Consider the following 15,563-nt stretch of genomic DNA (forward strand, 5'->3'; position numbering starts at 1 on the left):
AGTTACACAAGGAATAGGAGCGGGCAGGACACCCGCCAGATGCTCATTACCAGACCTGGGTTCAAATGGTATGAGACATATTTCTAATAGTTTGCTTTAGCCTGCCTGGTGTGCCAAATGTGTGGGCTTTGAACTTGTTCCTATTGTGTTAATTCTATTGGTTTCATTGCACCAGGCAAAGCTCAGTCAAGCCCAGGAAAATCATTTAAAATGCATTACAAATCATATTTGAACCCAGGTCTGCTATCGGCTCATTACCGGCCAGTTTCAGCCTCACTGGCAATTTGGAGAGGGGGTGAAGAGAGGAGCGGTTCCCACTAATTAACCTCAGCACGTCAGAGTGACGAGGCACTGATTATTCCCAAACACTGGCACTTAGTCATCAAGTTAACACGGCCAACCCTCTCCAAAAAGTGTTGCGTTGCAACTGTCACTTTCCTTAAGCGGTTGTTCCTCAGCTCAGCATTCGTTCGTTCAGCGATGACAGAACTTTGAGCTCCCGTCAGTCACCGTGAGGGAGAGAACTTTTATGTAAGCAGAAACCCTGGAAACTGCTTTGGGGAATAACACTTGTTGTATATTTTCTAGCATATGGGGAAGCTATTAAATCACTCTGCCTAGACGTCTAATTAGTATGTAGTTGGCACTTTGAGCTACTGCGGCTACCAGAACAAGTGGGTCATTAACCATTAAATGTTGACTAAATAGTGACCACATTGAGACTAGGTGCAAACTGAGAAGTAAGGCCTGGACATAATACAATGTATGCGGGCGGGTGGGCAAGCTCTGCTGGTAAGCAGGGCCACGTTGTATTTTTAGATGCAGGCCTGGCAGTGCTGTCAGTCACCTCTGTGTGACTATAAGCAGCAGGCTCAGCTAAACCAGCTGGACTGGAGCATGGAGACGAGGGCACTTTATTCTACCTCGTCTCTGGAGCATTCAGGTAATTGGGAACACTGGGATACAGGTCCTAGTCGTATATGGCAAGTACGGTATACCACTAGTGATGTCGTTGATAAAGTCATGGCACATGACAAACAGGGTGGGAAATGAACATTTTGGTCCACCAGCCACTGTGGCAGGTAGATAATAAAAATAAAAATCAGGGTCCGTTGTTTTTGGCCGGCGTCTTCACCAGATGAGCCACCCATGAAATGTGGCCTCAATGTTTATTATCATGTTCATCAGTTCCCCTACACACACATCCTCCACAAGTTTGTTTGTGTTCCTTTTTCTTTTGAGTACCCCGGTGGTTTGGTCTGGCAGTAACAAAGTGATAGATGAGATCATGAGGCAGTGTTTTATTTGGACGGGTCCTCCTCTAAATGTGTCCTAATCTATTGAAAGCTAACGTCCCTTGGCGAATCGTGTAGGAGGCTTAGTCCTCGATCACTCATTGTTTGAGTCGTGGACACCAGCACACAGGGGCTTATGTTACCTTTGATTTAACAGTGAATGAAAAACCTCCGGAAGCCTTCTGAGACTTTTCCGACACACAGAGAGAGTGGAAGCTGATGCGTGGGAAGTCCTGTGTACCCATACTAATGATAACTTCCTGCAGGAGGCACACAGATAGGCATTCTTATTTACGCTATCTCCTAAGGCCCAAACTAATCTACTGGTCGTCACCCAGGTGTTAGGAGGAGAGAGAGATGAGGGAGGGGAAGAGACCTCTTCTGGTGTCTGGAGAAACAGACTGATGTAGACATCCACAGGGTAAAAGATGAGGTAAGGGAGGGATGGTTGGGAGATGGGTAAGGATGAGAGGGATGGAGAGAAAAGGCTCTGTGATGTGGCAGACATTGAAGTGCACTAGTCTCTGCTCCTCCGAGCAAGCTTTCTTTGCCTCCCCCTATGTACAGACAGAGGTGTATAGTGATTGCGAGGGATGAAGGGAGGGAGAGAGGAAATTAGGCCACGGCATGACGAGAGCAGCTCATCAACCAGCGGCAGAGAGGAGACCGGGGCTGCCTGCCGCTGCTGCTGATATATCACTTAAAAACCCAGGCCCCAAAAATAGCTGACTGCTCGGACAGCACCAGAGCACCCGACAAATCAGCAGCACACTGACGCTGCCAGCCTTCCAACTGGATCAGCAATCTTCCCGGTGACTTCCCGTTCTCCTCTAATACCCTGCCTGCTCTGGGGACTGGAAACGGACTGAACTAACGCATCCCTATGACATTTATCTAATTTCACCGCACCATCATTATACTTCTGCAGCCAAATTATGACGTCCTTAGATTCCAGAGGTTGTGATGTGTCACGCTGTGTCTGACGTGTGATTTTTCTAGCTGAACTCAACACATTATTCTGCTCAGGCAGCCAGGCAGACTGAACGACCAAAGGATAGTGCGGTGGTAGTATTATGTTCAAATATGAAGCGAGGGCCAGCCAACGAGAGCATACAGGTCACAGTGGTGGGTAGTGTATGGGGCTTTGGTGACAAAACAGACTACATCCAATTTGCTGAGTAGAGTGTTGGAGGCTATTTTGTAAATGACATCGCCAAAGTCCAGGATCGGTAGGGTAGTCAGTTTTACTAGGGTATGTTTTAGAGGTCGACCGATTAATTGGGGCCAATTTCAAGTTTTCATAACAATCGGAAATCGGTATATTTGGGCGCCGATTTGCAGATTTAAAAAATAGATATATATTTATATATATATCTGTTACGCGAATACAGTAAGCCAAGGTAAGTTGCTAGCTAGCATTAAACTTATCTTATAAAAAACAATCAATCATAATCACTAGTTAACTACACATGGTTGATGATATTACTAGATATTATCTAGCGTGTCCTGCGTTGCATATAATCTGACTGAGCATACAAGCATCTGACTGAGCGGTGGTAGGCAGAAGCAGGTGCGTAAACATGAATTCAAACAACACTTTCGTGCGTTTTGCCAGCAGCTCTTTGTTGTGTGTCAAGCCTTGCGCTGTTTATGACTTCAAGCCTATCAACTCCCGAGATGAGGCTGGTGTAACCGAAGTAAAATGGCTAGCTAGTTAGCATGCGCTAACTAGAGGGACGGAAGCTGTACTGTTACACTGGCAATACTAAAGTGCCTATAAGAACATCCAATAGTCAAAGGTTAATGAAATACAAATGGTATAGAGGGAAATAGTCCTATAATTCCTATAATAACTACAACCTAAAACTTCTTACCTGGGAATATTGAAGTCTCATGTTAAAAGGAACCACCAGCTTTCATATGTTCTCATCTTCTGAGCAAGCAACTGAAACATTAGCTTTCTTACATAGCACATATTGCACTTTTACTTTCTTCTCCAACACTTTGTTTTTGCATTACTTTAACCAAATTGAACATGTTTCATTATTTACTTGAGGCTAAATTGATTTCATTGATGTATTATATTAAGTTAAAATAAGTGTTCATTCAGTATTGTTGTAATTGTCATTATTACAAATATTAAAAAATTCGGCCAATTAATCGGTATCGGCTTTTTCGGCCAGCCAATAATCGGTATCGGCATTGAAAAATCATAATCGGTCGACCTCTAGTATGTTTGGAAGAATGAGTGAAGGAGGCTTTGTTGCGAAATAGGAAGCTGATTCTAGATTTAATTTTGGATTGGAGATGCTTAATGTGAGTCTGGATGGAGAGCTTACAGTCTAACCAGACACCTAGGTATTTGTAGTTGTCGACATATTATAAGTCAGAACTGTCCAGAGTAGTGATGCTAGTCGGGCAGGCGGGTGGGTGCTGGCAGCAATCGGTTGAAGAGCATGCATTTAGTTTAACTAGCATTTAAAAGCAGTTGAAGGTCACGGATGGAGAGTTGATGTATACAGAATGGTGTCGTCTGCGCAGAGGTGGATCAGAGAATCACCATCAGCAAGAGCGACATCATTGATGTATACAGAGAAAAGAGTCAGCCCGAGAATTGAACCCTGTGGCACCCCCATAGATACTGCCAGAGGTCCGGACAACAGGCCCTCCGATTTGACACACTGAATTCTGAGAAGTAGTTGGTGAACCAGGAGTGGCAGTCATTTGAGAAACCAAGGCTATTTAGTCTGCCGATAAGAGTGTGGTGATTGACGAAAGCCTTGGCCAGGTCGATGACGACTGCTGCACAGTACTGTCTTTTATCGATGGCGGTTATGATATTGTTTAAGACCTTGAACGTGGCTGAGAGCCATGACCAGCTCGGAAACCAGATTGCAGTGGAGAAGGTACGGTGGGATTCGAAATGGTCGGTGATCTATTTGTTAACTTGGCTTTCGAAGACTTTAGAAAGGCAGGGCAGGATGGATATAGGTCTATAAGAGTTTGGGTCTAGAGTGTCTCCCCCTTTGAAGAGGGGGATGATTGCGGCAGCTTTCAATCTGGGGATCTCAGACGATACGAAAAACAGGTTGAACAGGCTAGTAATAGGGATTGCAACAATGTTGTTGGATCATTTTAGAAAGAGAGGGTCCAGATTGTCTTGCCCAGCTGATTAGTAAGGATCCAGATGTTGCAGCTCTTTCAGAACATCAGCTGTCTGGATTTGGAGAAGGAGAAGCAGGGGGGGTTTGTGCAAGTTTCTGCGGGTGGTGCAGAGCTGTTGACCGGGGTAGGGGTAGCCGTAGAAAAATGCTTATTGAAATTATCAGTGGTGTCGGTGTTTCCTAGCCTCAGTGCAGCTGGGAGGAGGTGCTCTTATTCTCTATGGACTTTACAGTGTTCCAAAACCTTTTGGAATTAGTACTACAGGATGCACATTTCTGTTTGAAAAAGCTAGCCTTAGCTTTCCTAACTGACTGTGTATATTGGTTTCTGACTTCCCTGAAAAGTTGCATATCGCGGGGGCTGTTCAATGCTAATGCAGTACACCACAGGATGTTTTTGTGCTTGTCGAGGGCAGTCATGTCTGGAGTGAACCAAGGGCTATATCTATTCTTAGTTCTACATTTTTGAATGGGGCATGCTTATTTAAGATGGTGAGGAAAGCACTTTTAAAGAGTGACAAGGCATCCTCTACTGACGGGATGAGGTCAATATCCTTCCAGGATACCCGGGCCAGGTCGATTAGAAAGGCCTGCTCGCTGAAATGTTTTAGGGAGTGTTTGACAGTGATGAGGGGTGGTCGTTTGACCGCGGACCCATTACGGATGCAGGCAATGAGGCAGTGATCGCTGAGATCCTGGTTGAAGACAGCATAGGTGTATTTAGAGGGCAAGTTGGTCAGCCCTTACATCAACTGCTATGAGGGGTGGCCAGTCCTCTTCTGGCTGTGCCGGGTGGAGATTATAACAGAACATGGCCAAGATGTTCAAATGTTCATAAATGACCAGCATGGTCAAATAATAATAATCACAGTAGTTGTCGAGGGTGCAACAGGTCAGCACCTCAAGAGTAAATGTCAGTTGGCTTTTCATAGCCGACCATTAAGAGTATCTCTACCCCTCCTGCTGTCTCTAGAGAGTTGAAAACAGCAGGTCTGGGACAGGTAGCATCCTGAGACGAGGCCGAGTAAACCGGCCAGTCAGAGACGGCAAGGGTGGTTTGTTGCTCCAGAACCTTTCCGTTCACCTTCACACACCTGGGCCAGACTACACTCAATCATATGACCTACTGAAGAGATGAGTCTTCAGTAAAGACTTAAAGGTTGAGACCGAATCTGCGTCTCTCACATGGGTAGGCAGACCATTCCATAAAAATGGAGCTCTATAGCTCTACCATTCCATAAAAATGGAGCTCTATAGGAGAAAGCCCTGCCTCCAGCTGTTTGCTTAGAAATTCTAGGGACAATTAGGAGGCCTGCGTCTTGTGACCGTAGCGAACGTGTAGGTATGTACGGCAGGACCAAATCGGAAAGATAGGTAGGATCAAGCCCATGTAATGCTTTGTAGGTTAGCAGTAAACCTTGAAATCAGCCCTTGCCTTAACAGGAAGCCAGTGTAGGGAGGCTAGCACTGAAGTAATATGATCAAATCTTTTGGTTTTAGCAACCGTATTTAGCACTAACTGAAGTTTATTTAGTGCTTTATCCAGGTAGCTAGAAAGTAGAGCATTGCAGTAGTCTAACCTAGAAGTAACAAAAGCGTGGATGAATTTTTCTGCATCATTTTTGGACAGAAAAATTCTGATTTTTGCAATGTTACGTAGATGGAAAAAAGCTGTCCTTGAAAAGTCTTGATATGTTTGTCAAACGAGAGATCAGGCTCCAGAGTAACGCCTAGGTCCTTCAGTTTTATTTGAGACGACTGTACAACCATCAAGATTAATTGTCAGATTCAACAAAAGATCTCTTTGTTTCTTGGGACCTAGAACAAGCATCTATCTTTGTCCAAGTTTAAAAGTAGAACATTTGCAGCCATGCTTATGTCTGAAACACAGGCTTCCAGGAAGGGCAATTTTGGGGCTTCACCATGCTTCATTGAAATGTACAGCTGTGTCATCCGCATGGCAGTGAAAGTTAACATGTTTTCGAATGACATCCAAGAGGTAAAATATATATGTTGAAACAATAGTGGTTCTAAAACGGAACCTTGAGGAACACCGAAATTTACAGTTGATTTCTCAACGGACAGACCATTCACAGAGAAACTGATATTTTTCCGACAGATAAGATCTAAACCAGGCCAGAACTTGTCCGTGTAGACCAATTTGGGTTTCCAATCTCTCCAAAAGAATGTGGTGATCGATGGTATCAAACGCAGCACAGGTCTAGGAGCACGAGGACAGATGCAGAGCCTCGGTCTGACGCCATTAAAAGGTAATTTACCACCTTCACAAGTGCAGTCTCAGTGCTATGATTGGGTCTAAAACCAGACCGAAGCATTTTGTATACATTGTTTGTCTTCAGGAAGGCAGTGAGTTGCTTCACAACAGATTTTTCTAAAAAAATTTAAAGGAATGGGAGATTTGATATAGGCTGATAGTTTTTTATATTTTCTGGGTCAAGGTTTGGCTTTTTCAAGAGGCTTTATTACTGCCACTTTTAGTGAGTTTGATACACATCCGGTGGATAGAGAGCCGTTTATTATTTTCGACATAGGAGGGCCAAGCACAGGTAGCAGCTCTTTCAGCAGTTTAGTTGGAATAGGGTCCAGTATGCAGCTTGAAGGTTTTAGAGGCCATGATTATTTTCATCATTGTGTCAAGAGATATAGTACTTGAGTGTCTCTCTTGATCCTATGTTCTGGCAGAGTTGTGCAGACTCAGGACAACTGAGCTTTTGAGGAATACGCAGATTTTAAGAGGAGTCTGTAATTTGCTTTCTAATGATCATGATCTTTTCCTCAAAGAAGTTCATGAATTTATTACTGCTGAAGTGAAAGCCATCCTCTCTTGGCGAATGCTGCTTTTTAGTTAGCCTTGTGACAGTATCAAAAATAAATGTCGGATTGTTCTTATTTTCCTCAATTAAGTTGGAAAAATAGGATGATCGAGCGGTACTGTCTTTCTAAGCTAGTCGGAAGACTTACAGTTTGTTGTGGCGCCATTTCCGTTCCAATTTTCTGGAAGCTTGCTTCAGAGCTAGTTTCTTATGACAAATGTTTTTAGGGGTGCAACTGCATCTAGGGTATTGCGCAATGTTAATTTGAGTTCCTCAGTTAGGTGGTTAACCTCTCTGGGATATGTGGGAAGCTAGCGTTCCACCTGGCCAAAAGCCAGGGAAAATACAGAGCGCCAAATTCAAATAAATTACTATAAAAATCTAACTTTCATTAAATCACACATGCAAGATAGCAAATTAAAGCTACACTTGTTGTGAATCCAGCCAACATGTCAGATTTCAAAAAGGCTTTTCAGCGAAAGCAAACGATGCTATTATCTGAGGATAGCACCTCCGTAAACAAAGAGAGAAACCATTTTTCAACCCTGCAGGCGCGACACAAAACACAGAAATAAAAATATAATTCATGCCTTACCTTTGACGAGCTTCTTTTGTTGGCATAAATGTCCATTTATTTGGCGCTTTTGATCCAGAAAAACACCGGTTCCAACTTGCTCAACGTGACTACAAAATATCTCAAAAGTTACCTGTAAACTTTGCCAAAACATTTCAAACTACTTTTGTGTAATACAACTTTAAGTATTTTTTATCGTAAATATTCGATAAAATTGAAGACGGGATGATCTGTGTTCAATACAGGAAGAAAACCTATATCTAACAGTACACTTCAAGTGACCCTCGTTCAAGATGGCCGTACTTCTTCATTACACAAAGGAATAACCTCAACCAATTTCTAAAGACTGTTGACATCCAGTGGAAGCGATAGGAACTGCAATAAGGTCCTTTAGAAATCTGGATTTCCATTGAAAAGAGTGACCTCAAAAAAAAAAATGGAATGTTTGTCCTTGGGGTTTCGCCTGTTAAATAAGTTATGTTATACTCACAGACATGATTCAAACAGTTTTAGAAACTTCAGAGTGATTTATATCTAATACTATGCATATCTTATCTTTTGGGGATGAGTAGCAGGCAGTTGAATTTGGGCATGCATTTCATCCAGAAGTGAAAATACTGCCCCGTCACCAAGAAATTAACAGATTTTTGTCCTCTGGCGTCCTTGGGTAGGCAGAGGGAGTCTGGAAGGGCGTCAAGGAATCTTTGTCTGAGAATTTATAGCACGACTTTTGATGCTCCTTGGCTGGGGTCTGAGCAGATTATTTGTTGTGATTGCAAACTTAATAAAATTGTGGTCCGATAGTCCAGGATTATGAGGAAAAACATTAAGATCCACAACATTTATTCCATGGGACAAAACTAGGTCCAGAGTATGACTGTGACAGTGAGTAGGTCCAGAGACATGTTGGACAAAACCCACTGAGTCGATGATGGCCCCGAAAGCCTTTTGGAGTGGGTCTGTGGACTTTTCCATGTGAATATTAAAATCACCAAATATTAGAATATTATCTGCTATGACTACAAAGTCTGATAGGAACTCAGTGAGGAAGGCTGTATATGGCCCAGGAGGCCTGTAAACAGTAGCTATGACAGAACCCTGCAGGCTATCTCTGCAGTAGATTGCAACTCCACCCCCTTTGGCAGTTCTATCTTGTCGGAAAATGTTGAAGTTGGGGATGGACATTTGGAGTGGAGGTAAACTTAGGCATTGAGTGACAATGAGAGCGGTTGCGTCTCTGGAGGCACCATTTAAGCCAGGTGAGGTCTCCGCATGTGTAGAGGGTGTGACAAAAGAGCTATCTAAGGCATTTAGGGAGGGGCTGGGGGCTCCAAAGTGAAATAATACAATAATATAATAATAATAACTAACCTTAACAGCAGTAGACAAGGCATATTGACATTAGGGAGAGGCATGAGTAGCCGAGTGATCATAGGGTCCAATGAGCAGCAAAAGGTGAGTCGGGGCTGTTCGGTAGTCGCTACTACGCTAGGCGAGCTGGAGACAAGGCGTTCAGAAAGCTAGCGGGCCGTGGCCAGCAGATGGATCTTTGGCGACGTCGCAACGGAAAAGCCTGTTGAAACAACCTCGGACGATTACGTCGGCAGACCAGTCGTGATGGATCGGCGGGGCTCCGTATCGGCAAGAAAGGGTCCAGGCAAATTGGCAAATAGGTATTGTAGCCCAAGAATTAGCTGGTGGACCTCTTCGGCTAGCCAGGAGATGGGCCTAGTTCGAGACTAGCTCATGGCTAACTGGTGCTTGCTTCGGGACGGGTGTAGCCACTCAGATTGCAGCTAGCTAGCTGTGATGATCCGGTGTAAAGGTCCAGAGCTTGCGGTAGGAATCTGGAGATGTGGTAGAGAAAAAGCAGTCCGATATGCTCTGGGTTGATATCGCGCTGTGCAGACTGGCAGGTATAAACCGAGTTGAGGCTGGCTGGTGTCCAAGTTAACAGTGAAGACTGCTAGCAGTGGCTAACTGACTTCTGGTGGGGGTTCCGGTTCTAAAGTATAAAAATAGCAGATCCGTACCACATTGGGTGAGGCGGGTTGCAGGAGAGTATATTCAGTCCGCGGATAGAAAGTGAGATTAAAATATATACTTAATATATTCAGAAAAAAATGAGGAAAACTATTATTTACACGGGACAAGACAAATCACATGTCCGACTGCTACGCCATTTTGGGATTAAGTGTGTTCTTGGGATTCAGCAGTTTTTTTGGGCTTGATCACTGTGGCCTACAGACAGACACGAGACTAAATGGGGCGGCAGGGTAGCCTAGTGGTTAGATTGTTGGACTAGTAATCAGCAAGTTCAAACCCCTGAGCTGACAAGGTACAAATCTGTCGTTCTGCCCCTGAACAGGCAGTTAACCCACTGTTCTAGGCCGTCATTGAAAATAAGAATTTGTTCTTAACTGACTTGCCTAGTTAAATAAAGGTAAAATAAAAAAATAAACAGATTCTGTGTCTAGATTTATATATCTGACTGGGCTGCTAAGAAGTAAATTTAGGAAGAAAATTAAAGTTGTCTACTTTCCCACAGTTGGCAATGGCTTTAAGATGTTTAATTGTCTTTAATCAGCCCTGGAAACTGCACACAAACATGGAGGACAGCTTTAAATGTGTGTAATAAAGGCGGAGCTAGAGTATGGGCACTGGGTGGTGTTAATTAATTTTTACAATTATTTTATTTATTCTTTATTTAACTAGGCAAGTCAGTTAAGAACAAATTATTATTTACAATGCCGGCCTACCCCAGCCTAAACCTAATCTGGACGACGCTGGGCCAATTGTGGTCTGCCCTATGAGACTCCCAATCACAGCCGGTTGTGATACAGCCTGGAATCGAACCAGTGCCTTAGACCGCTGTGCCATTCGCGAGCCCTCCCGAGTGCTGACAGGCTGAACCCAGCTCATTTGTTAGCCTGACGGGCATTAGGCCTACTCATGTTCCTACTCTCAGGGCCGGGCCTCTGGTTGGTGCAGCATCACAATAGTGGATTTACACCATGGTGTATGTGTTTGGATGTAGCTTACCACTCAGGTCATGTTTTTCCTCTGCTAGTTGTGAGCTGTAAGCTCTGTGATTTCTAGTAGGAGAGGAGAGTGCAGTTAGCTGTAGCACTGGTATGCTAAGCTAGCTATTTTTACATCAGCAACTGATCATTTCGACCCATCCTATCATGCGGATTTGGCCGGTGGTGTAAAATGAATGATGGTGTGTCCTTGCTGGTCCTTCTGGGAGAGGTTAAACAAGTGGGTTGGAACAGTGTGCCAACCTGCCTGCCCGCCAATTAAGAAGTGGGATGCAGTTCTCTCTCTCTCCCATCTCCCATCTTTTAATAATCTTAATTATGGAATCTGCTGCCAAGCGCTGAAATGAATTGCTCAGCTTTCCGTTTTGCCAATAGACATTAAGTGTGACCCAGTTCCCTCTAGCCGGGGTTGGCGTAATGTTTAGGCATGGAGAAAGCGTAAGGGATTCCGACGCGGTCATCAAAATATGCCCAGATTAATGTGCTCAAGCGGGATCAATCTGGTTAGTAAACATAGGTGCACTAAGACACAATCCTGGAAAGTGGCAGAACTGTCAGGAGGCAGGAAACCAATATATTCATAACTACTTTAGGAAATTAAAAGTTTTTGTTCCTCGTTTAGCCTTTGGTAGCTTTGAGGTGACAAATGTCACCCTTCCATTGTTTTTTCGGGTCTCTGTAGCCAGCTGAAATGTCCACTGCAGTCCTATGACTGCCTTGCACGCTAAGTAGAGAGGGAGAAAGCCGCCATCTTGGACTGAAACACCAGTGTTCTTACATTTGAGACCGAATGTCATGCCTTTCTCCAAAAATAGCATTAGCACCATCACTACAGGCAATTCAGTGAAAATCATTGATGGAAATACCAGTCGATGGAAATACATTTGACTGTAGTGTGTATCGGTCTATAGGTTCATTTGCATAATGTAGTGGAAATAAAATTGGCGTGTGTGTATTTTCGTTAGTCGTCGTATAGCCTATCTTATTTATCCAGCATAGCCATCACACCTGCATAGCATATAGAGCCTATTTTGAGCAGGATTTCTGCTGCAGCTCCTCAGCTCATTACTGCTGGAGTGAAACGTGCTTTAATAAGCCCAGTCACTGTGCAACAATTCTAAATGCAATCGTGTATTAAAGGGTGACTGCACTTCCTGTTTTTCGTAAATGCTCATTAAGAAATGTTTGCGGCCATGATTGAAGGAAAATTTGAGTTATCTTGGGGGTGTGGTTTGATGTGGGTGCGTCTTTGCCATGCAATCACAACAAACAAGTGCAGTAGTGAGTACAGGGAGGTCAGTTAAGATAGCTTTTGCTATGGAGAGAATGGATTTTCAAGTTGAACTTCTCCCTTCCTGTCTCGCCAACAAGATGGTCAGCTAATTCAGTTCGGCTAAAGCCTGCGCTGACCTTGTGCTTATACAGCGAGCTATCCTATCTAGCTCTGTAAAATTGATGATGGCTAAAGCCAGGGTCTGGAATGTGTTTCATAGGACACTCGTTCTTCAACACCCTGCTACAACAGTAGCTTGCAACTTAGTTTCAACGTTTCATCACATCATGTAAATGCATGTTACCGTGGAAATGGTATCGACTGCGAGTTGAATGCCCGGTCATGAGTCAGCTCAGCTGTCCTTCAACACAATATTCTATTCTAACTGGCTAGTTATGTCTCGCGTCATCTCTCCTTATGTCCGTTGTTACATCTTTCCCTCGGGACAAATCCCAGAACTACTAATATCGGCTAATGTACTTGTGGACATTGCAAAGAAATATAAATGAAGAAATATAAATATGAGTAGGAGAATTATCAGAGTCTGGAATATAAATGAACTATATATACAAAAGTATGTGGACCCCCCTTCAAATGAGTGGATTTGTCCATTTCAGCCACACCCATTGCTGACAGGTGTATAAAAATCGAGCACACAGCCATGCAATCACCATAGACAAAAATTGGCAGTAGAATGGTCTTACTGAAGAGCTCAGTGACTTTCAACGTGGCAGCGTCATAGGGTACCACCTTTCCAACAAGTCAGTTGGTCAAATTTCTACCCTGCTAGAGCTGCCCCGGTCAACTGTATGTGCTGTTGTTGTGAAGTGGAAATGTCCCTGAGCAAAAACGACTCAGCCGCGAAGTGGTAGGACACACAAACTCACAGAACGGGACCATTAGTGCTGAAGCGTGTAGCATGTAAAAATGGTCTGTCCTCAGTTGCAACACCAACTTCCAAACTGCCTATGAAGAAACACAATAACTTTGTTGGGAGCTTCATGAAATGAGTTTCCATGACCAAGCAGTCGCCCACAAGCCTAAGATCACCATGAACAATGGCAAGCGTTGGCTGGAATGGTGTACAGCTCTCCAACATTGGACTCTGGTGTATGAGGAATAATGGTTTGGGGCTGTTTTTTATGGTTCGGGCTAGGTCCCTTTGTTCCAGTGAAGAGGGATCTTAATGCTGCAGGACACAATTACATTTTATACGATTCTGTGCTTCCAACTTGTGGCAACAGTTTGGGGAATGTCCTTTCCTTTTTCATCATTACAAAAGCCCCCATACACAAAGCGAGGTCCATACAGAAATAGTTTGTCTAGATCGGTGTGGAAGAACTTGACTTGCCTAGACAGAGCCCTGACCTCAACCCCAACAAACACCTTTGGGATGAATTGGAACGCCAACTGCGAGCCAGGCCTCATCACCCAACATCAGGGCCCGACCTCGAATGCTCTTATGGCTGAATGGAAGTAAGTCCCCGCAGCAATGTTCCAACATCTAGTGGAAAGCCTTCCCAGAAGCTTTGACTAGAATACAGTATATACATATGACGTGGGTAAAACAGTATGTAAACATTATTAAAGGGACCAGTGTTCAATGACTATGTACATAGGGCAGCAGTCTAAGGTGCAGGGTTGAGTACCGGGTGGTAGCCAGCTAATAACAGTGACTAAAGTTCAGGGCAGGGCGCTGGGTGGAGGCCAGCTAGTGGTAACTATTTAACAGTCTGAAGGACTGAAAATAGAAGCTGTATTTTCAGTCTCTTGGTCCCAGCTTTGACGCACCTGGGCTGTCTCCGCCTTCTAGATGGTAGCCAGGTGAACAGGCCATGACTCGGGTTGGCTGAGGTTCTTGATGATCTTCTTGCAGTTGCTGTACCAGGCTGTGATACAGCCCGACAGGGTGCTCTCAATGGTGCATCTGTAGAAGTTTGTGAGGGTCTTGGGTGCCAAGCCACATTTCTTCAGCCTTCTGAGGTTGAAGAGGTGATTTTGCACCTTTTTCAACAGACTGTTTGTGTGGACAGACCATTTCAGGCTGTCAGTAATGTGAACGCAGAGGAACTTGAAGCTTTTCACCCTCTCCAACTGCGGCCCCATCAATTTGGGGGGGCACCTTGACATAGAAGGAGAGGTTATATGCCTGACACCACTCCGCCATGGCCCTCTCCACCTCCCTTATGGGTTATGGACAGGTGCAGTCAGGTAGCAGGAGGGGTGGAGTGCACTCAACCCATGTGTCCAACAGGCAGAGTTCACTCTTCTCATACCACTGTAGACAACTGTCCAATTCAAAGCTTCTTCCAAGCTTTGCATTGGTCAGTAGCCTACAAAGTAATATGAGAAGAGTGCAATTGCTGAACATACAGTTGAAGTTCACATACACTTAGGTTGGAGTCATTAAAACTCACTTTTCAACCACTCTTTTCAACCACTTGTGCATGACACAAGTTATTTTTCCAACAATTGTTTACAGACAGATTATTTCTCTTGTAATTCACAGTATCACAATTCCAGTGGGTCAGAAGTTTACTTACACTATGTTGACTGTGCCTTTAAACCGCACGGGGAAATTATGTAATGGCTTTCGAAGCTTCTGATAGGCTAATTGTCATCATTTGAGTCAATTGGAGGTCTACCTGTGGATGCATTTCAAGGCCTGCCTTCAAACTCAGTGCCTCTTTGTTTGACATCATGGGAAAATCAAAATAAATGAGCCAAGACCTCAGAAAAAAAAATTGTAGACCTCCACAAGTCTGGTTCATCCTTGGGAGCAATTTCCAAACGCCTGAAGGTACCACGTTCATCTGTACAAACAATAGTATGCCAGTATAAACACCATGGGAACACGCAGCCATCATACCACTCAGGAAGGAGACGCATTCTGTCTCCTAGAGATGAACGTACTTTGGTGCGAAAAGTGCAACTCAATCCCAGAACAACAGTAAAGGACTTTGTGAAGATGCCGGAGGAAACAGGTACAAAAGTATCAATATCCACAGTAAAACGAGTCCTATATCGACATAACCTGAAAGGCTGCTCAGCAAGGAAGAAGCCACGGCTCCAAAACCACCCTTAAAAAAGCCAGACTACGGTTTGCAACAGCACATGGGGACAAATATCGTACCTTTTGGAGAAATGTCCCCAGGTCTGATGAAATAAAAATGTAACTGTTTGGCCATAATGACCATCATTATGTTTGGAGGAGAAAGGGGATGCTTGCAAGCCGAAGTACCCCATCCCAACCGTGAAGCACGGGGTGGCAGCATCATGTTGTGGGGGTGATTTGCTGTAGGAGGGACTGTGCACTTCACAAAATAGATGGCATCCTGAGGTAGGAAAACGTCTCTAGACATCAGTCGAGAAGTTAAAGCTT

At 44.1% G+C, this 15,563-nt stretch overlaps 1 protein-coding gene across 2 annotated transcripts in view; it reads left to right on the forward strand.

The window, feature by feature from the left end:
• The window catches only part of marchf5 (membrane-associated ring finger (C3HC4) 5), a 64,240-nt gene that overhangs the window by 30,639 nt on the left and 18,038 nt on the right, over positions 1–15,563 (forward strand). The gene's annotated exons all lie outside the window — the stretch shown is intronic.

This window comes from Oncorhynchus kisutch, linkage group LG11 (assembly GCF_002021735.2).
Source record: "Oncorhynchus kisutch isolate 150728-3 linkage group LG11, Okis_V2, whole genome shotgun sequence".
In the NCBI taxonomy this organism is placed as follows: Eukaryota; Metazoa; Chordata; class Actinopteri; order Salmoniformes; family Salmonidae; genus Oncorhynchus; species Oncorhynchus kisutch.